Source organism: Myotis lucifugus, unplaced genomic scaffold, assembly GCF_000147115.1.
Source record: "Myotis lucifugus unplaced genomic scaffold, Myoluc2.0 scaffold_67, whole genome shotgun sequence".
Classification (NCBI taxonomy): Eukaryota; Metazoa; Chordata; class Mammalia; order Chiroptera; family Vespertilionidae; genus Myotis; species Myotis lucifugus.
Window position 1 is genome coordinate 2,873,194 of NW_005871115.1, and position 21,261 is coordinate 2,894,454.

At 36.6% G+C, this 21,261-nt stretch overlaps 1 pseudogene; it reads left to right on the plus strand.

Annotated features, from left to right (window-relative positions):
• Positions 1-16,265: 16,265 nt before the first annotated feature.
• LOC111826312 lies at positions 16,266-16,365 on the plus strand (annotated as a pseudogene).
• The last annotated feature ends 4,896 nt before the right edge of the window (positions 16,366-21,261 follow it).

The following is a 21,261-nucleotide window of genomic DNA, read 5'->3' on the forward strand; positions in this document are numbered from 1 at the left end:
TGACTTACTCCTAATGGAATAGGATGGAAATGTATGATTTCAGAGATTAGATCATAAAAGAAATGACAACTTTTCTCTTGTTCTTTCTTTTGTATCACTTACTTTGGAGGAAGACATCTGTGATGCTGTGAGGACTCCCGGGCTGACCTGTGATACTGACCCTCCCACCAGTAGCCAGTGCTGAACTGAGGTTTTCTGCAATTAGCTGAGTGAGAGAAATACCTTGAATGCTGATCTTCCAGCTACAGCCTCCACTGACATGGGAGACCTGAGTCAGAATCATCCAAGACACTTCCCAATTCCTTATTTTCAGAAACTATACGAGAAAACAAATTTGTTTCATTTTGTCTTAAGATTCTAAGTTTTAGGGTAATTTTTTTACACAGCAATAAATAATATAGAAGAGAATATAAAGTAAATATATGCCTATGAACTAGAGGATCTGTTTTAGCAGATGTTCAGCAAAATCTTGGAAGTGCCAACTGGTTTCTTTCCATTGTGTATAATAAAATATGGCTATATAGAGATGAGCTAAAAGAAACTGGTAATTTTTCTATCTGAATTTTTGAGGATATAAAAGAGCCAAGACTAAATTCATATAATAAGAGATTCCCAATTCAAGGAATGGCCTCAAAATAAGGGTCAAATCTAGCACACTGCCAGGAAAATTTTATCTCGGTGCCAAAATGGGATGAAATCTGCAGGGAGAGAGAAAGTTTATTTTTCATGTAGATAGAATGTAGGTTGTGTGGCCAGAGAGAGACTGTATTATGCCAAAGATGGCAACAATATTATCTCCAAAACTACAAGTTTCTTCTGCAATGTGACCTTTCTAACTCATCTTTTAAATTCCATCCCTTAGAATCTGGGTTGACTGTGACTACCATGCTGATATGAGTACAATGAAAGTGATGCTCCACTGGTCCTGGGGACAGCCCTTGGCTTGGTAGGCAGTTTCCTTTCTTTGTCTCTTAGAAGACATATACATTGTAAGAAAGTGATTATTCTGAAACCACCATGCTGTAAGAAAGATAAGACCTGTGGAAAGGTCCTAAAGAATGACACATCCTATGGAGAAAGACAGAGAAGCTGGGAACAATTGAAGCATCAGACATGTGAATGCAGAACCTATCATGGAGGTAGTTGCTCCAGCCCCAGAGAACCCAGCTGAGATGTACCTTTCACCTGAGCTCACCTCTATTTCCTGATCCCAAAACTGAGTATAATAAAATGGTTGCTTTTAAATTATAAGTTACGAGTAATTTCTTAAATAGCAGGAGTAGTTCCACATGACACTTGAATGCTCCTATCAAGAAAGCACAAAGCAAACCTAGTGACTTGATTCTAACAAATAAAATACAATATAAGTGATGGGATGCCAAATTGAACACTTAGTTATGCACTCTCACTTTCATTCTCTATTTCTCTCTCTCTCTCTCTCTCTCTCTCTCTCTCTCTCTCTCTCTCTCTGTCCCTCTCTCAGAGAAGCTAGCTGTCATGATGTGAGGCTGCCTTGGAAAAAGGAAGCCAACTGGCATGTCCTCATGATACTTAGGCAGCTTATAAAGTAGCCCAAAGATCAAGGAAATGTGAGTAAGCTGGGAAACAGACCTCCTCCAGTTGAGACACAGCACTTCAGTGGATGCTTGGATGCACACAAGTTGGTTGCTATGTCTTTAGAGAACTTGAGCCAGAACCACACAGCCATGCAGCTCCCACAGAGTCTATGAAATAATAAATGTTTGTTGTTTTAAGCAACTAAGTTTGGGATACTTTGATACACACCGATAGATAATTAATACAATTCTCTCTCTCAGCTTTTTTTTTTTTCTGTTGAGAGGTCTATTTTCTGTTTGTTTGTTTTTATTTTAATCTACTTTTTACTCTGCCTGTGTCCTTTAAGGTTCTATCTTTTTCTCTTATCTACAGTTTTACTACACAATGTAAGGTACAATTTTCTTTGTATTTATCCTGCTTGAGTTCACAGTTATTTTTGAATTATTGTTTTCATAACTCTCTAATGATTCAGAAAATTACAACCTTGTCTTTCCGCATATTGCTTGTATTTCACTCTTTCTTTGCTTTCTTAGACTCCAATTACACATATGGTAGGTCTTCTCACTGTATTCCTTAGGTTTATGATGTTGTTTTATGCTTTTTCACAATTTTTATTTATTGTACTTCTTTCTTTGTACAATGTGCTGACCTATCTTCCATTTTACTAATGACGTGTTCAGATGTTTCTAGTCTGTTGTGAAACTTATCCATCACATTCTTATTTTCAGTTACTAGGCTTCATTCTTAGATTTTCATTTTCTTAAAACTTATTTTTTTCAGAGCTCAGTTATATCTATCTCTTTGAAAATGTTCACTTATATTAAAGTAATTTTGTAACTCCATTATCTGAAACATATTCAGGATATTTTAAAGTCATTGTATCACACCTAAATCCCTGGTATACCTAGCTCTATTATACATATCTTAATTTTTAAAAACTATATTTTTTTTCTGTGTGCCTGATTATTTTGCTTTAGTAACAAAAATTATACATAATTAAGCCTACTATTATTCTTCTCTTCCTCCAAAGGAATGTATGTCTAGGAAAACTAATAAGCTTCCATGAATTCAATCTAATTATAGAATGCCAGATAACTTCAAGTTGGACTTCATTACCCTGTGAGAGCCAGGTCATTTTTAGTGCTCTCATTCTGAGAGTGTAGCTCTTATTATGTACATTTATAGGCATTGCTTCTTTGGCAGGCTCTGCACTCTAATTTTGTCTAGCCCCCTGAGATTTGTAAAAGTTCTGCTCAGCTTCTCAACTCACCTGCCTTTTGACATTTTCCAAATACCAGGCTCCTCTTTTTGGATTTTTTCTTCTTCAAGATCATGGAGTCATCATTTTCCAGTGCCTTGTTGGCTTTCTGATATTTCAAGTAGATTTTAAAAATATATATTTCAAGTGGGTTTTCTATTTGTTCATGGTAGAAGGATTGGTTCACATTTCCTACTCACAGTGCCGGGAGTGGATGTCTCCTCATAAGAGTTTTTGTCTTTCAAATGAAGGATAATTTATATACTTTAGATGGAAGCTGCTCTTTTGTTTAGGGAAAGAAAAATAAAGTGTGATTGTGTCTGTGTAAATATTTGGTTTCAGTAAATATTCTCTCTAGAGAAGGAGAAATGTTGTGCACACATTTTGTCCCTGTATTTTTTTTATCTTGTTTATTATATAACCATTTCATTAAATTTTGTTAAACTGGATAGAGGCTATGTAGGCATGGGGTCAGAAGATATATGGGGAATCTCTGTACCTTTCTTTCAATTTTGCTGTAAACCTTAAATTGCTCTAATACAATAAAATCAATGAAAAAGAACTTTGTTAAACTATATAACTAAATCTTAACCACATTTGGTTTAAAAGAGAAGTATAGAGATGACAGTAGCCAGCTTTTCAGTGTAGAGATGGCAGTAGCAAGTTGTGATAGAGTAAGAGGTGACCTGCTATGGGAAAATAAATTTGTGATTATGTTTTTCTGTCTAAATTCAGGACCACATATATAAAAGGGTATTAAATCAGAAACACTGGTGGCCTGAGTGTAATGAAATTTTTGAAATGCTAAAATGCTCAGAACAGAGATGTACTACTCAGGGTAACCTTAGCAATATCTTTTTGTCTGTTTGCTTGTTTTTCTGGGTGAGGATGTTCCTTGCTGACACTGATTATCGTTCAAGCACCAAGAAAACCTAAAGTGTGTAAATATACCCTTAAAAAGAAGGCCATGATTATGTGTAAATTCTCCCTGAATAATGACTAAAGGAATTTTAGACTAAACAGAAATAGAACCTCTTTGTACCCCAAAGTTCTCCATCTTCCCAAATCCTGTGCCCAATTCTCAACCTTTTGTCTTATCAAAGTCTCTGTGATATCAAGTCGGAAAGAGATTATTTCACTTGGATTGGATTGTACCTTATTCTCTTATTTTTTCTCTTGTCTCCCTGTCTATTCCTTCTGAGTGGTCTGTGCTAGTTTGTACTTTCCTGTTGCTATGCCTCAAAGGGTGGATTTCAGTTCTCTTTGTTTCTCTATTTGGGTAATTTCATTCTGTCCCATAGTTTGAAACATCTTATCGAACATAGAATTTCCAAGTCTAATCCAACTTTGTCCAAACTTTTTTCTTGAACCTCAAATTCATATGCCTTGCTTGGTCATGTAAAAAGGACATCTCAAACATAAGTGACCAAAATAGAATCATGCATTTAGATACATTCCTAACTCTTGCCAAAGTTATTTTATCCCAAGTATTCTCCATCTTAATGAATGAACATTTTTATTAGCTACTCAGTTGCTTAGCCCTAAGAATCATCCTCAATTTATTTTTATTTTGAATATGTCACATCTAGTTATTCTGTCCCATTACCTTGCATTATTTTCCTATATTTTGACTGAACCTAGCAAACTCTATAAATTCTTACTATTTTCATAGCTACTACCATAATTCAGGACTCCATCAGCTATTTTCTTAAGTACAATATCATTATTGGCTCCCAGCTTTTGTGCCTATTGTCATGGTTTAGTCTCCACATACCTTCTGAAAAAATTATTTTTGAAATGAATGTTTATAAAAATCAATCATATCTGGCATTGTTTGTATCCCTTTAACATGTCCCACAATAGAAGTAGAAATATCCAAATACTTTTGTGTAACTAACAAAGCCTTATATGATCTGCCTGCTATAACTCTCTGACATAATCTTCTACCATTTTTCTATGTTTCACTATGTCATAGCTACTTTGACATTAATTTTGTGTTTTAAACAAGCAAGCATTTTTTGGCCCCTAGGTCTCTGCATTCATTGCTCCCTTCTCCTAAAATACTCTAATTGCAGGTTTTCATAGAGTTGATCTCATCACAGGTCTTATTTTCAATATAAACTATTTAACATGTAATTCAATGATTTTGATACAGAAGGAACCAAAGGTATAATTCTGATGTGCTGAACATGGTCTACGTCTTAATCTACATGGTGAACATGCAAAATTATGCCCCCAAAATGATGGAGTAATGTCTTTAGTTTTAGCAATTTTTATACACATTTTGGTATATATTTATACCTCACTAAAAAGTTAAAAAAAAACTATTCAGAAATCTCCCATGACCACCTGTCTGAATAGCCTGCCCAAGCTCTACCCCTTTGAATTTATACATTTCTCAGCTTTATGTGCTTTGTAGAACTGAATACTTCCAGAAGTAATCTAACATATTTAAACACTTACATGTTTAGTGTGTTTTATCCAGATAGAATGTAAGATATTTAAGAGATGCATTCTGCTTTACTTTTATACTGTTATATTTCTAGGACTTTGAACAGTACCTGGGACATAGAAGGAACATGTAAATGTTTGCTTAAATGAATTAAAGCACAGGTTTAGCATATTTTGTTCATTTTGTAACTATCTGATATACAGATAACATACAGAAGGACATAGGCACCCTGATTAGACTTTTAAGAAGTATGGTGGCAATCCATTAATTCCTTCTGTTCCCTAAAGAAGGAAAAACTGGAACATAATACATGTGCATGTAAATTTCTTCCATGGAATGTTTTTCTCCCCTTTCTTAGTTTTGCTGACTGAAATTCTATTCATTTTCCTTTTGTAGCCTTCATAAGCCCCCACTGTCTCAAACATATATTACATTTTATTCTTTCAATTTCTCTCATGAATATTCTTTCTCCATCTGGCCTGCATTAAAGATATTTGGGTACCGAATACTTCCAATTTAATGAAAAACTTGAGAAGAAAAAATGGTCATGTTTATCTTTTATTCCTAGAGTTCCTCATAGAGCTATGCACATATTAACTTTAATAATTATTTTAATCAAATTAACTAAAAAAATATCTCAGACAGATTGGTTAGAGGTAGGACCGTTTATGATTAGGAGACAGTAAGGAGATCAGAATGAAGAGGGCTTAATTAGGTAAGGAGGTCATTAGTGCAAAGTCCTCCTGTCTTACTTTCCTGGAAGTTGTCTCCACTCTTGTAATCAGTTCCTCATGTCAAAACTTACTAAAGCTACAAACCTTATCATAACTCTATTTCTTAAAACACTTTAATAGGTAAACCTTACATTCAGAATCAAATGGAAGTTTCTTAAAATGTCACATCAGAGTTAGCTTCTGTGGTGTACACATCCTCCCACCACTACCTCATTATTCACATGTAGCCCCAGTGTATGTGGAGAGCGCTGTTATTTTCCTCTACCCACTTGGATTACTCATTTTATTCTTAAAGAAGCAATTCAAGTATTACATCCTCAGGGAAATTCTCCCTGATTTTCTTAATTCAATCAGGCACTCATGCTGTGCTGAAATAGTTTGGGGAAAAATCCTACCATAGGCCTGCCTAATGTAGTTTTTTGTTTTGTTTTGTTTTTAATTTTATTTTATCTGATTAAGCCACAAGATTGCAATCCCTTCCTCAGAAAAGGTCTCTGTCTTGTTCACCTCCATATCTCTGGTACCCAATGGGAGTGCTTAGAAATTAATTTGGCATTAAAAACCTTTTTGTTAAATAAGTGGGTAAATAAACAAGGGAATAAATAGATGGATGGGTAGATATGTTAATGGGTGAATGACATATTAGTTTCAGAGGATAGGTGAAATCCCTTTCATTTTTTAAGAAAAAAAATGAAGATATTATTCTTGGGAACTTATTGCCACTGTTTCTTACACTGATTTTGACAAATAGGAAGTAATACATCTGAGTGATCAAACTATACTGAAAGGGAGAGTAAACCTAACAAGAATGACCTGAGACTAAATAATTAGTTTAGGGACTCTGGGAGATGAGTGTTTAATACACTAAATTTCTTAGCCATTCTTTTTTCATTGTCATTATCATTGATATTCCTATATCTGGTAGATATTACAGATGCAAAGTAAAGGAGAGAGACATTGGGGCATATTCAATGTCAAAGGCATATTTTGAGCTCATGTTACAATCTTAGCAAAGGCATTGTCAAATATTGGTATCCTGGGTCAGCGTTATTTCCCTGACCCAGGATACCAATAAAGTCTCTGTTTTTCTTGGGCAGGATGCCAGTTCTACTTGAACCATAGGGAAATCCTTAGTGCTGAAAGCTATTCGAGGCATTACCCTCAAAGCCCTACCTGCTCTCTACTGGGCTTGCATGGTATTGCACTAGGGCATCCCAGATAACAGAAATATTGCACCTGGCTGATTGCCTAAATGATGGCTTATTCATAATAATGTTTCAAGGGGAACTTTTTTTGCCAGATATACAAAGAAATGCATGTCCAATGATTTTCTAAGTGACCTCTTTTATTGGAACTTTGATACCAAGCAGTCTTTAGACAACAATTATCTTTATAAAACAGCGTGAGTATATGTTCTAGATACCAGAAACCAAAAAATTATTGTACAAAATATAATTAATTGATAAATTAATATTGCCTACAAGTCTATAAAATCTAATAGAAGATTTTGAAGTGAGAATAGCAGAAGAATAAGTGGAAAGTATGCAAGTGTGGTAGGAAAATAAAGAAGGAAAGATTTCTGGACAGACTGATTTCAGAGTAATTCAGTCACAGGACACAGGATCATACAGCTTTGGCAGCCATCAGAAATGGGCTTTCAGCAATCGTAAGAACATGATTCCACTGATTATCTATCCCCAAAGACTTGAGGACAGGGTGCTGTTTAACAGGACAGCACATTTGTTATGTCATCGATGCCTTTATTCTATGGGGAAGGCAGTACGAATGCAGGATCCAAACTAGAAGAAAGTCTCACTGACAAATATGATTGAATAATTCTTTTGTTCCATTTTATAAGAAAAATTGGATGTTATAACTCAGGTTACAAAGAAATATTTTCATGGTAACTCAAGTTAATTAGAAAATTAACTAAAACAAAATTCAGAAACAAAAATGTACATCTCAGCTTAGGATAAGAATAATATAAAACATACAGAACTCAATCTATACTGGGATACACACTTTACCTACACAAAGATTTACCATCAGTTACTTGGTAGAAAAGATCTGGGGGATTATGTAGAAACTCATAGTTTTTGTATCTGTACAGTGAACTGATTAAAATCTTTTTTACAACTGTAGATTTAGATATCAATATCAAGAAACTCTTTTATCAACTTCACTAAATTCTGCAATAAAAATACTACAAATGACTTGCTATTATATATTTTGTACTTAGTTAATCTGAAAGTGTACATATCTGATCATTGAAATTAAAGTTCTGTTTGGTGAAAGGGTTTGGATAAGTAGTAAATGAATTAAAAACCATAATAAGCACAGTGCCACGTCTGTTGCAATGATTATTACAAAATTACATCTTGTTCTTCTTTGTGCCTTCATATGATTTATATAACATGAGAACAAATTTCTTTGTAATTTAATTTATAAAAATATATTTGTATAGTGCCTTATTTGGTGAAGTTATTTCACACATGTTAGCTAAAGAAATAAATAACTATTGGGGAAAACAACTGTCAGTCTGTTACTCAGAAAAAGACTATTTTTTTAAGCTACAACTATGTATGAAGTATCATGACATATCCTGCAAGTAGAAAAAGCAAGGATTTATAGTAAAAAGTATAAATCATTTATTCACATTTTATAAAACAAACAAAACAAAACAAACCCTGAAGTTAAGGGAGATTTTATTGCTCAATCTCAAATAATAAGAAAAGCAAACATCAACTGTGAAATTCCCCTGGAAAGTAGAAGAATAAGAATTTTATTTCAACAAGAAAAGAAAATGTGTCTCACTGAGCAAGCAATGGAAGCTGGAAGAGAGTAAAGAATAAGAAGAAGGAAATAATGACCATTTGGGGAAAATGCATTAAGAAGGATTAGAAACTGAAATTGCAACATCACCCTTATATATGAATCCTGTCCTAGTATTCCTTTCCCTGCCTTCATTCTTTTTCTTATTAAAAAATAAAAACATAAAGCATAACCTTTCCTCTTTAATTCCATTCCTATAATTTTCAGAAAAACTACAAGGTTCAATAAAACTGAGCATTGCATGAAGACAAAAAGCAGATCAATTCTTATTGGGGAAACAATCACCTTTCGATTCCTCTCCTGAAACTCTTTTATCATAGAGATGGATTTTCATTATGTCCTAGAAGCCATTCTGGGAGGGAAAGCTTGCAATAACATTTAAGAAAAGACAATATTAACCCAATACTAACTGTGAATTAATTGCTGTACTTTTGGTCCATAATGTTTGAAGCATCAATTATCTCTTTTGTGAGAAAAAGAGTGAATTTATGACCCATGACAGCAAAGACAATCATTTTCCTTTCACAGCCATCTGCACGAACTTATTTTTCTTACTGGATCCTTTAATTATGCTTCTTAATCAGATGTTCAAACCCTTGAATTTTCTTAAGTGCTGGCTGTCTTTCTCACCTACACCCTCACTTTCCCTACAATCCATAATCTCTACAGCAAGTGCCTTTCCTTTTAAAAATATTAATGCTAAAATCTCCATGTAAGAACTTCTGATTATTATGTTCTGTAGGTGGCCTTTCCTGTTTCTTTCCCTCGCCCCAAGCATCCTCTAAGCAACATATGCTAATTAACATCAGCCTAAAGGATAAAACTTCATATTATGTTTTATAGAAAATAACTTTTGTTATTGTCCAAAGGAAAAAGGCATTGGCATTGTTCCTTTTATAATTTAGTATTTTCATTTAAAAAAAATTAAATTCTTTATTATTGAAAGTACTAGTAGCCCGGTGCACAAAAATGTGTCCCTCAGTTATTAAACATTTATCGGTACAACACTGACCACATTGGTGGTGGTGGTGGTCTTGTCAGAATGTGTTATATTATGCAGATGAAAATCTATTTAAACAGATTTGATGTAGATATTTTCAAAGATGGAAGAATTGTCCCTGTCAACTATTTCAGTTGATTCATATCTTCACTAATTGTCATCATTGCAAAGTTTTCAGTCCCCATATGGATTGCTGGATATAATAGGTCATGCGCTGTCCCTGTCCTTTGTAGCCTTTGTTACCTTAAGGACTCTAGTTTCCCATTTATATGTTTAAGTACCAACCTTACCGGCTTAAAAATGTAAGCTTTTAACACTGCTCTCTCTGTTCCATATCCTTCCGATGAAAAGTGGAGTTGGGTTGCAGCACAGGAGAGAAATTCAGAAGGGGAATATTGAAGTAATGACTGCAGTAAGAGAAGAGGGAACCTATTTCCCTGGCCACAGGCGCTGGTGCCCTGGACCACAGGGCTGGCAGCTTCTCTGGGTGGCTGCAGCCTGGGACCTTGGGCGGGTGGCTTGTCCATTCCTGGGTTGCAGCCAGCCGCAGGCACTGCTGCCTGGACCAAAGGGTGGGTGGCTTCTTCTTCTCTCTCTCTTCTCTTCTTCTTCTCTCTCTTCTCTCTTCTCTTCTTCTTCTTCTTCTTCTTCTTCTTCTTCTTCTTCTTCTTCTTCTTCTTCTCTTCCAGGGAAGGCTGTCAGTTATGTGTATATGTGTGTGCATGCAAACATAGGCGTGTAGACGTGTGTGTGTGGAAATTTGCTGGGCAAGTCAAAACCATAGAAGAGTTGCCCCCTATCTCTTGAATCTTCCAGAGATATCCCCCATTTTTTTATTCTATCACTACTGGAGAGTCAGTATTTGCAGCCAGCCAGCCAGTGACTCTCTCAGTATCTATTTCTGACTTCTTCTTTCCCTGTCTGTCTTCCAACCCCTAATCATATTTCCACCTGGATGCATCATTTTTACTCCCAATATGCTGAATAGAGAATGAGTCAGGATGCTGTCTTCCCATGAATAGTACTCAGTAACAAACCAATTGCATTTTAGTTGGTCAATGCCCCTACCCACCCTTCAAATCCCTTCCACCATGCATTTCTGTTTCCCTTTTTGTTTGTTGGATTGTTCTGCTGCTCCTTCTCCTCACCTCACCACCCTCAGATCGTAATGTAAAATTCTTTTACCATGTCAAGAAATTATTAAAAATACAGGTACTTTGAAAAAAAAATACAGGTACTTCTCCAAACACCTGCCGGGCGGGGGGCAGGGAAGAGGCAGCTGCCAGCGGCCGCCTCTTCCCTGCCCTGCCCGGCTTCTCTGATCACTGGCCGGGGGGCGGGCAAAGGTGGCCCCAGTTCTCAGATCACGGGCCAGGGGGTAGGGCCACCTTTGCCCTGTCACCCGGCTCTTGCCTGCCGCCTGGGTTTCCGATCACCATCAGAGGCAGGCAACTTCTTCCGTCCTTCCCCTTTTGCCTCCCAGCATTGCGCCTACGTATGCAAATTAACCGCCATTTTTGTTGGCAGTTAACCACCATCTTTGTTGGCGGTTAACGGCATATTGCCATGATTAGCCAATGGGAAGTGTAGCGAAGATACGGTCAATTACCATGTTTGTCTATTATTAATTACCATGTTTGTCTATTATTAGATAGGATTACATATGTCTCTTTTTTCCCCCTTTGACCTCTCCCCGGCCACTCCCACCACCCCTTCCCCCAAGCACAATCCCTCACCCCCCTAGTGTCTGTGTCCATGAGTTAAGTCCTTTGGTTGATCTCTTACCCATGCCCCTGCCTTCCTTCTGAGGTTTGACAGTCTGTTCCTTGTTTCTATGTCTCTGGATCTATTTTTGTTCATCATTTTACATTGTTAATTATATTCCACAAAAGAATGAGATTATGTGATACTTCTCCTTCTCTGGCTGGCTTATTTTTGCTTAGCATAATGCTTTCCAGGTCTATCCAGGCTGTTGGCAACAGTAAGAGTTCTTTCTTTTTTTATAGCAGCATAGTATTCCATTGTGCAGATGTACCACTGTTTTTTAATCCACTCATCTGCTGATGGAAACTTAGGCTGTTTCCAAATCTTAGCTATTATAAATTGTGCTGCTATGAACATAGGGGTGCATATATCCTTTCTGATTGGTGCTTCTGATTTCTTGAGATACATTCCTAGAAGTGGGATTACTGGGTCAAATGGGAGTTCCATTTTTAGTTTTTTGAGGAAACTCCATACTGTTTTCCACAGTGGCTGCACTAGTCTGCATTCTCACCAGCAGTGCATGAGGGTTCCTTTTTCTCCACATCCTCACCAGCACTTATCATTTGTTGATTTGTTGATAATAGTCACTCTGACAGGTATGAGGTGGTACCTCATTTTCAAACAAATATGTTTTTTAATGTAAAATTATAAATAATTTAATAATTAGAGGACTTATTATAATACCAATGTGATTAACAGTTTAAAAACCTGTTGATGTATGAATTTTATCCCCTGAATTAAATAGATGAAGAAATGAGCTCCAAAGTAGTACATGAGGATGTGGGATGAAAACAGTCTAACTTCTGTTTCTGCTTACTTTTATTTTAAAAAATGCATTTAAAACACATTATTTTTAAAATTATTGTACAATTGACAAAATATATTTGCTTCAGGTATAAAACATAATGATTTAACATTTACATACCTTATGAAGTGATTACCATGACAAGTCTAGTAACCAACTGTCATTAGGATATTACTGATTATATTCACGATATTGTACAATACATCACATTCCCATGATTTATTTATTTTATAACTGGAAGTTCGTACCTCTTAATCCCCTTTACCTTTTTTAGCACATCTCCCCCACTCCTTCCTTCTTTATTAATGTACTAGAGGCCCGGTGCAAAAAAATGTGTGTACTCGAGGGGGTCCCTCAGCCCTGCCTGTGCCCTCTCGCAGTATGGGACCCCTCGGAGGATGTCCCCCTGCTGGCTTAGACCTGCTCCCCATGGGATCAGGCCTCAGCTGGCAGTCAGACATCCCTCTGGCAGCCCGGCAGCCCTCAGGGGATGTCCACTTGCCAGCGGGGAGCAGGCCTAAGCTGCAGTCGGACATCCTTAGCGCTGCTGAGGAGGCGGGAGAGGCTCCCACTACTACTGCTGTGCTGGCAGCCATCAGCCTGGCTTGTGGCTGAGCAGATCTCCCCCTGTGGGAACGCACTGACCACCCAGGGGCATCTCCTGCATTGAGCATCTGCCCCCGGTGGTTAGTGTGTGTCATAGTGGCCAGTCATTCCCAGTTGTTCTGCTGTTAGGGTCAATTTGCATATTACCCTTTTATTATACAGGATAGAGGCCTGGTGCATGGGTGGGGGCTGGCTGGTTTGCCCTGAAGGGTGTCCAGGATCCAGGATGGGGGTCCCGCTGGGGTGCCTGGCCAGCCTGGGTGAGGGGCTGATGGCAGTTTGCAGGCTGGTCAAGCCCCCCAGTGGGGACCCTCACCTCATGGGGGTGTGGCCAGCCTGGGTGAGGGGCTGATGGCTGTTTACAGGCTTTCCACACCCCCTTCAGGGTGGGAGTCCCCACTGGGATGCCTGGCCATCCGGGTGAGGGGCTGATGGCTGTTTGCAGGCTGGCCACAGCCTCTTCAGGGTTGGGGGGGTTCCTGCTAGGGTGCCTGGCCAGCCGAGTGAGGGGCTGAGGGCCCTTTTCAGGCTGGCCATGCCCGCGTGCTGGAAGCAGGTATCTGGGATTTATTTATCTTCTATAATTGAAACTTTGTTGCTTTGGTCCGGCTCGAAGCCTGGGTTGCCCCTGGCAACCCAGGTTCCCAACCCCTCCTTGAGCAGAGCTCAGGGCCGGCAGGGCAAGCGGGAAGCTTGGCTTCCTCCATCACCAAGGGCAACCCAAGATTCCTGCTCGCTCCAGCTCTGTGGCCCCTGCCATCTTTGTGACAGAGTGAGGGAGTGTGCTGTGACGGTTAATTTGCATATTACTCTTTTATTCAATAGGATACATTGCCACTCATTCCTTCACTTGGTTTGTAACAAATGATATATGCATAATTCTGCAGCAAGTATGGGAATGACATTAATGTGGCCAACTTTATGAAAACAAGACCTTTAGTTGTGAAATCTTTTGCTTTTGTTGTTGTTGTTAATCAATGGTATTTTTTCCACTGATTTTTAGATAGTGGAAGGTTGGGGAGGGGGAGGTGGAGAGAAAAAGAAAGAGAGTAGAAAGAGCATATATAGAGAGAAACATTGATGTGAGGGAGACACATTATTCAGTTGCCTCCCCTACGTTCCCTGACCTAGGATCAAACCTGCAACTCAGGGAGGAAAAGGGGGACATATGTGATACTTTCAACAATAAATATTTAAAACAAACAAACCATGCAACCCAGGTAAGTATCCTTGACCAGGAATCGAACCTGCGGCCCTCTAGTGCGAGGACTGGCGTTCTAAACACTGAGCAATGCTGGCCAAGGCTAAATAGTGAAATCTTTACAAAATTTTGGAATGTTATCAAGTGTGATCATGAACACATTTTTTAGTTCATAAATTTTCATAATATAATTCACAAGAAAGACTATAGGAGAGGTATTAAACTTAGAGATAAATTAAAAATATTTTTTCGTTTACAAAAAGATAAGGATTTCTAATTCTTTTATGTTACCATACCAAGTAGCTATGGGTAGGAATCGCTTTTAAAAGTATATAATTTGTCCCTTTAAGGGCATATTGCTATGTCACAAAATATTCAACCAAAATTTTCAAAATTATTGAAAAGTGTTTCACTGCTAAATGTAATTATTTAGTAATCAGAGGTCTTTTGGTGTCTTAATAAATAAAATTTAGAAGTATTTTTGAAATACCATTTACTTGTCTTTATCTTTTAAGATTAACATTTTGTCTATATTTCTAATAAACATGAAAATAATATTTAAATGTGTAGATAGATAACATGAGCAGTAATGATTTTTTCTTTATAAGGTTGTATAATCACAAAAATGGAGGGGAAATATGAATAAGAGTATTCTAAAGTAATGTAGAAACTATAAAATTTATCAACTCAAATTCTTCCCTTTTATATCTATTAAAAGACCCTGGGCATCGATTCAGCTGTTTAATTCCACAATGCTTCTGAAATGCAAGCTAGTCTCACACTCAAGGGTCTTAACATCAAAACCTGTTTCCACTCAGAATGCAACCCACAGCCTGTATATTGCACTTTGCTTCCTTTCTAGCCTTATCACTGAGTAACCTAGGCATACTGAGCTGCTTGTAGCACTCAGCATACTTTTCCCACAACTTTACGCCTGCCATTTTTAAAAAAAAAAAATCTCATATGGACTTCTCTAAAGTCCTTGTTCTTCCTAATTAATCATTCAAAGACTCAGCGCAGGTATTACCTCCTTCAGAACATAAAAGGATCTACATGATGAAAAAAAAACAAAAAGCAATTTTAGCAATATTGACTAAATTCTCATTTTATAAACAAAGGCCCAGATAAGTGCCCAAGGTGACTGAGTAATCTACTACCATAATCCAGGGATTTTTCTAAGGCTCCTCACTAGTTTCTAATTGTAATAAAATTGGAGACAAAGAAAATTTTATTTTATATCCAGTTACTTATTACAAATGCCTTAGCATTATTTGTACCTAAAATTATTTTTGGAAGATAGACTGGATTGTTTTTTCCCTCAGCTCTTAAAATACTAATAATCAGATATATTTTATTTTTATGGTTTATTAAATATTTCCTACAACATCTTTAAAGGGTGATTAATATTTATACTATTGTTTATAGAAGAGCAAAGCAAAAATATTGAAAGTTTATATTTAGTAACTCAGGGACAACCTAAATAAGTACAAGAGGTGTTTTATAAGTCAATTAAGGCTTAATTCACTCATCATAGCACAAACAGAATTTGTCTTCTTCTATTAAGCAAATCAGAAGTATTTTTTACTGGAGAAGATTTTGTAATGTGGAATTTTAAAATGCAAATATATCTTGAAGATTTGCCAAGAAAACTTCCAGTCTTTTTTTAAAAATATATTTTATTGATTTTTTACAGAGAGGAAGGGAGAGGGGTAGAGAGCCAGAAACATCAATGAGAGAGAAACATCGATCAGCTGTCTCCTGCACAACCCCCACTGGGGATGTGCCCGCAACCCAGGTACATGCCCTTGACCGGAATCGAACCCGGGACCCTTCAGTCCGCAGGCCGACGCTCTATCCACTGAGCCAAACCGGTTAGGGCAAAACTTCCAGTCTTGAGTTCCAGATAGATGGCATGTTTTCTTTACTACACCTCCTTCTGTTTCTTCTTTTACTGTTAGTCAGTTGGAGTTTGATTTCCCCAAGGTTAAATCTAGTACTTCAATTAAAATATGGCTTTTGTTAAAGTTCTAATTTGGTGTTTTATTTTTTGTTAGGCATCGCTTCTCGGCCTTTTGGCTAAGATCATGTGTAGTATCTGTTCTTATCAGTTTAATATTTTTTTTAGGCAAATATAGTTAAATATGTTAAAATTCTCCTTTAAAATAATGAAAGTTGGATAGCAGATACAAGATTTTAGCCACATAATCTGTTTATGCTTAAGTGACTTTATATCTGCAGAACTAAACTCAGTTTATTTTAGAAATTCTCATTTTGCTCAATTCCTTTTGTCTCAATTTTTTAAGTAATTGGTGCAGTTTGTAGGTTTAATATGGTCATGTGCCGTATAATGGCATTTTGGACACTGTCAGACCACATAGATGACAATGGTCCCATCTATAATAATCTATAATAATAAAGCACAATATGCTAATTAGACCAGACGTCCTTCCAGATAACCTTCCAGATGAAGCTCGGGTCCTGGGTGCCAGAGGGAAGTCATTGCTGGCAGCTGGGGGAAGGAAGGCCTACTCTTGCATGAATTTCATGCATCGGGCCTCTAGTAAAATTCCTATTAGCTAATGACCTGTAGTCATCCTAATGTCATACACAACACATTACACATGTATTTGTGGTGATGCTGGGATAAACAAGCCTATTGTACTATCAGTTGTATAAAAGTACATACAGTACCTTTTCTATGTTTAGATACACAAATATTTACCATTGTGTTATAATTGACTATAGTATTCAGTAAGTAACATGCTGTACAGGCTTGTAGCCTAGGAGCAATAGCCTATAGCATATAGGTTGGGTGTGTTACTATCTAGATTTGTGTAAGTGCACTTTATGATGTTCTCACAATGATGAAATCGCCTAACGATGCATTTCTCAGAAAATATACCTGTCATTAAGCAGCACATGACTGTACTTACATAACAACTCAGTCAATTATGAATCTTCCTCAGTAGTCTTCTCTCATTTTTCCCTTCTCTCTGGAGGCATATAAGTTTGATTAGTGGGCTAAGGTGGCTTATTTATTGCCCTATCACTGTAGAAAATTCTTTTCTATCATTCTTTTTTATCTGCACTGGCATCCACCAATAGTAACTCATTCTGCTTGGTCTCCATCATTGTATGCTGGCATCTACTGCTAATGTCCATGGTCCTCCCATGACTTTCGGCAGCCAGGTATATGGTTCCTTGTGAGCCATATATCTTTGGTTTTGCTCACTTGTTCTCAGGCAGTACCACACTCTCTAACTGGACCTAGGGAATTTTCATAGGCATTCCTAAATAGTGATGGAATGCAAGGACCCTCTGAATCTGACTCTTGCTCTTCCCTTTGGCCCTACACTTGTCCATTGTTAGAATAACCATTCGGGATTTAGTATGGACATGGCTCACTCTAAGAGAGTCTAGTTTCCCTGTGCTACAGGTGGGAAGCAGAGCACAAGTTCCACTTGTCTCACTAAACTTACGCCCATATCAACTTTGCAATCCGCTCAAGAGAAGATATTAGATCTTTTCTAAGGGACTAAAGGAACATCTAAAGCTTTAGCCACATATTTTCCAAATCTCTATCTCTCTCCATCTGATTGGTTCTACAGTTTTCAACATTTACTCAAGCAGGAAAACGAACTTTTATATAATCCATATATATTTCCTTTCTGACGTGGTTTAAGTGGTATCTTTCTTTTCTGAGATTGCTAGTCACTTAGTATTATGAAGCCTGAAAACCCTTTATCTACAAAAATTCTAATATTTTAATAGATCCTCATCTATATCAAGTATGCTCTCTGTTTTAAAAATATGTTCAGAAATTTAATCAATTGTTTGTTTTAGCCTGTCAACCCTTTCCACGAAGTAATGAATGCTATTTATTCACTGGGCAAATGTTAGGCTGATGAGAAATTTAATAATAATAAACCTACTTCTTTTGTCAGAAATAATGATACTGACCTTTAATCCTAAACAGTCTAAGATGTATTCACACCAAATAAGACAAAGCATTTTCAATACTACTGTTGTGAGACCTGGCTAAACCATTTATAAACCAATTGAGGTAGTGAGTAAAGTTCTTAACATTTCAGGGACATATTCTGATCTGCAATTTATCCAAATATAGGCAATAATATGCTTACCAATATACGCAAATATTCTATTCTTAAAACTTAAAAATTCTGTTTTATTCTTTAATAGAACAACAAATTCTATTACGGCCAAAACATGAAACTTTCAAAAGTGTTCTTATTTCAAGTAATACTAAATACACCTGAATTCTAGTGTAGCAAAAATTATCCAATAAGTCCCCCAATACAATGGTTGAATTTTAAATAAAACACAGTACTTTAACAGTATGTGTTTTGTCTCATGCTTCTGTATCACATCCACGTTTTAAGCTTTAAGCATGGGATCAGCATGACCAATGCTCCTGGTAAGTGGCTTTTAATTTTTAAACAGAGCATACAATGTCATTGAACTGAGCTTTCATTTGCTATGCACTATTAATTGACATTCCACACATCTTTTTACAATGAAAAAATTGAAAATTGATCTGATCTGACCTGACTATATTTTCCCTTGGATTGACAATCTTACTGTAGATATCAAAGTTTCCCTTACAGACTCTGATATCTACTAGTATTTTAATAGTATTGTGTGGCCATCAGTTATGTTGTCTGTCTTGGTGATAATCAATCTGAATTGGGAATGAGCTAGCTTTCTTGTCATTATTAAGATATTCCTTATCTAGCTTGCAGCTGTGGTCAATACCGACATTTACATTTAAGCAAAACAAAACAAAACAAAAACAAAAACATTTTTCAAAATTTTATTCCCATACTTTTGCTTTAAATACTTAACAGAATCAAGCTGAATCCTGTAACTCATCTACCTTCCTAAAGTAAAAATGTGAAAACAATCCTGGGGTATAGACTTACTGTTTAAGTATGTTTCTTTCTCTTTCATCTCTCAATAATTACTCTCTTCCTTACTAAGTAGCTCTATTACATTAACCACTCATTCTAAAACTGTCCTTTTGTTCTTGTGAATTGCTTTATCCTCATTATAAGAATGAAGCACAGTCATTTATCTGAATCTTCATTATAGTATTTTCAGTATGTTGGAAGTGTAAGTGGCATCTTTTGTTCTTTTCCATCTGTAACACATATGCCATCACTTGTTCATGCCTGGGATGCATTTTCTAAAGTATTACTTAACTACAGTATATGCTAAGCTTGAAAATAATCCCCTAAGTAAAGCCAAATAAATAACTATATAAACCTGCCAATTTTAATGATTTTAATTTTTCTACTAAAAAAAAGTCAAATTAAAAGAATAATTATATCTTTACAGTGCACAAGGCACTACACTAATTACTGGAGAAGACACAAAGATGATTAACACTCAGCTTTTGCCCTTAGAAGAGCTCATATTTATTCTAATAGGAAGGGAAAACCAGTACAAAACAAAAGTTCTGTCTTTTCCAAGTCAAATGAAATAGGTGACTTCACAGATCAATTCAAGGAAATTTAGTGCAATTAAGGGAATCAGGAAAGGCTTTAAAAGGGGTATCCTCTGAGATGGACTTCGAAGGTAGGTGTGGCAGAGATTGCTAGCTGCTTACCAAAACCAATATTCTCGTCTTCCTGGACACGCATCTAGACTACAAGTCCAGCTCTGGTTATATGACACCCTCTTGCTAATTGAATGGGAACAGTAAAAATGTCACTTTTAGAACTGGCCTATTATAACATCAACTATTTAATGTTTTCTTCCCATTGGAATAAAGAAGGACCCCACAGGTGGACTAGGAAACCGTATGTGGAAGAGTCTCCAACCTTCTGAGTGACTATGTGAAAGGAGACCACATGGCCAACGGATTGCCCACTTATGTAATAAGCAAGCAATTAATTTGTGTATATGTTTTAGGGTATATTTGTGACAGCAAATGGTTTATCATAACCAGTACAAATTGGTAAAATTCTAGTAAGTGGTGTCAGACATAGGGGTGCATAGCATTATACTGGTAGAGGAAATACTGTGCATGAGGGAATGAAACTAGAACAATGTGACATTTATTTACAGTGATCCAGCAGTCTAACTGTGCTAGAGTATAGGTCATAAATAGGTAAAAGTAAAAAGATTCTAAAAGAGGGAATAGGCCAATTGGGAAGGACACACAAATATACAGAAGTACATTTTTTTTTCTCACTAAAATTCCCATTTATCCATGGCTATTGTAAATATATCTCTTTCCATTTCCCCTTTGTTTGGGAGTACGTATAATCAAGTACAGATACCTGAATTGACTAGTTTTGACTGTCTTCTTTTTCATTGCTGTACCTTCCTTCCTTTTCCAGTTCGATAATGCCCAGTCCAATGAACATGATCTAGAGAAACATTTGTACACGATTGTTTGAATATGCAAAAGGCTCCCAGGTAAAACAGAAAGGTGATTATAGGAATAGAGCCAAAATCATCCCTATTTTACTTATATTCCTTGATTTCCTGTCTCATTTTCTCATTCAGAAGTGGGGGTTAAATTGGATCTGTAAGTATTTTTTCCTTGTTTCCAGTGGGATTTTATTTTCCCAGAATGTCCTTTTCATTTAGATTGAAAGATCATATGTGTCAGTAGTATTTACATGAAATATTTCTAAGTGATGCCAATTTAAAACTATCATTTTCAATTTTCTTTTAGAAAATTATAAATATCAATGGTAAAATCACTAATTAATATACAAATATAGAGATAAATATTTGAATATATTAACTCATTTACCCCCATTACAGTCTTAATAGTAAGGTAGATTCTATTATTTGCCCTTATTGTACAGATAAAGAAACTGGGGCATTGACAGAAAGTTAACTTGCTTTAGGTTTCAGAGCTGATAAACAATAGTCAGGATTTGAACTCAGGCAGTCTGACTACAGAATTTCAGCTCAGCTCAGAAATGCAACACTGGTAGAAACTAAATACACGCACAGCATTCAATTTCCTCCTGTTGAACACACAGGAAGGCTGCATTTGTCAGTCTCCATTGTAGTTA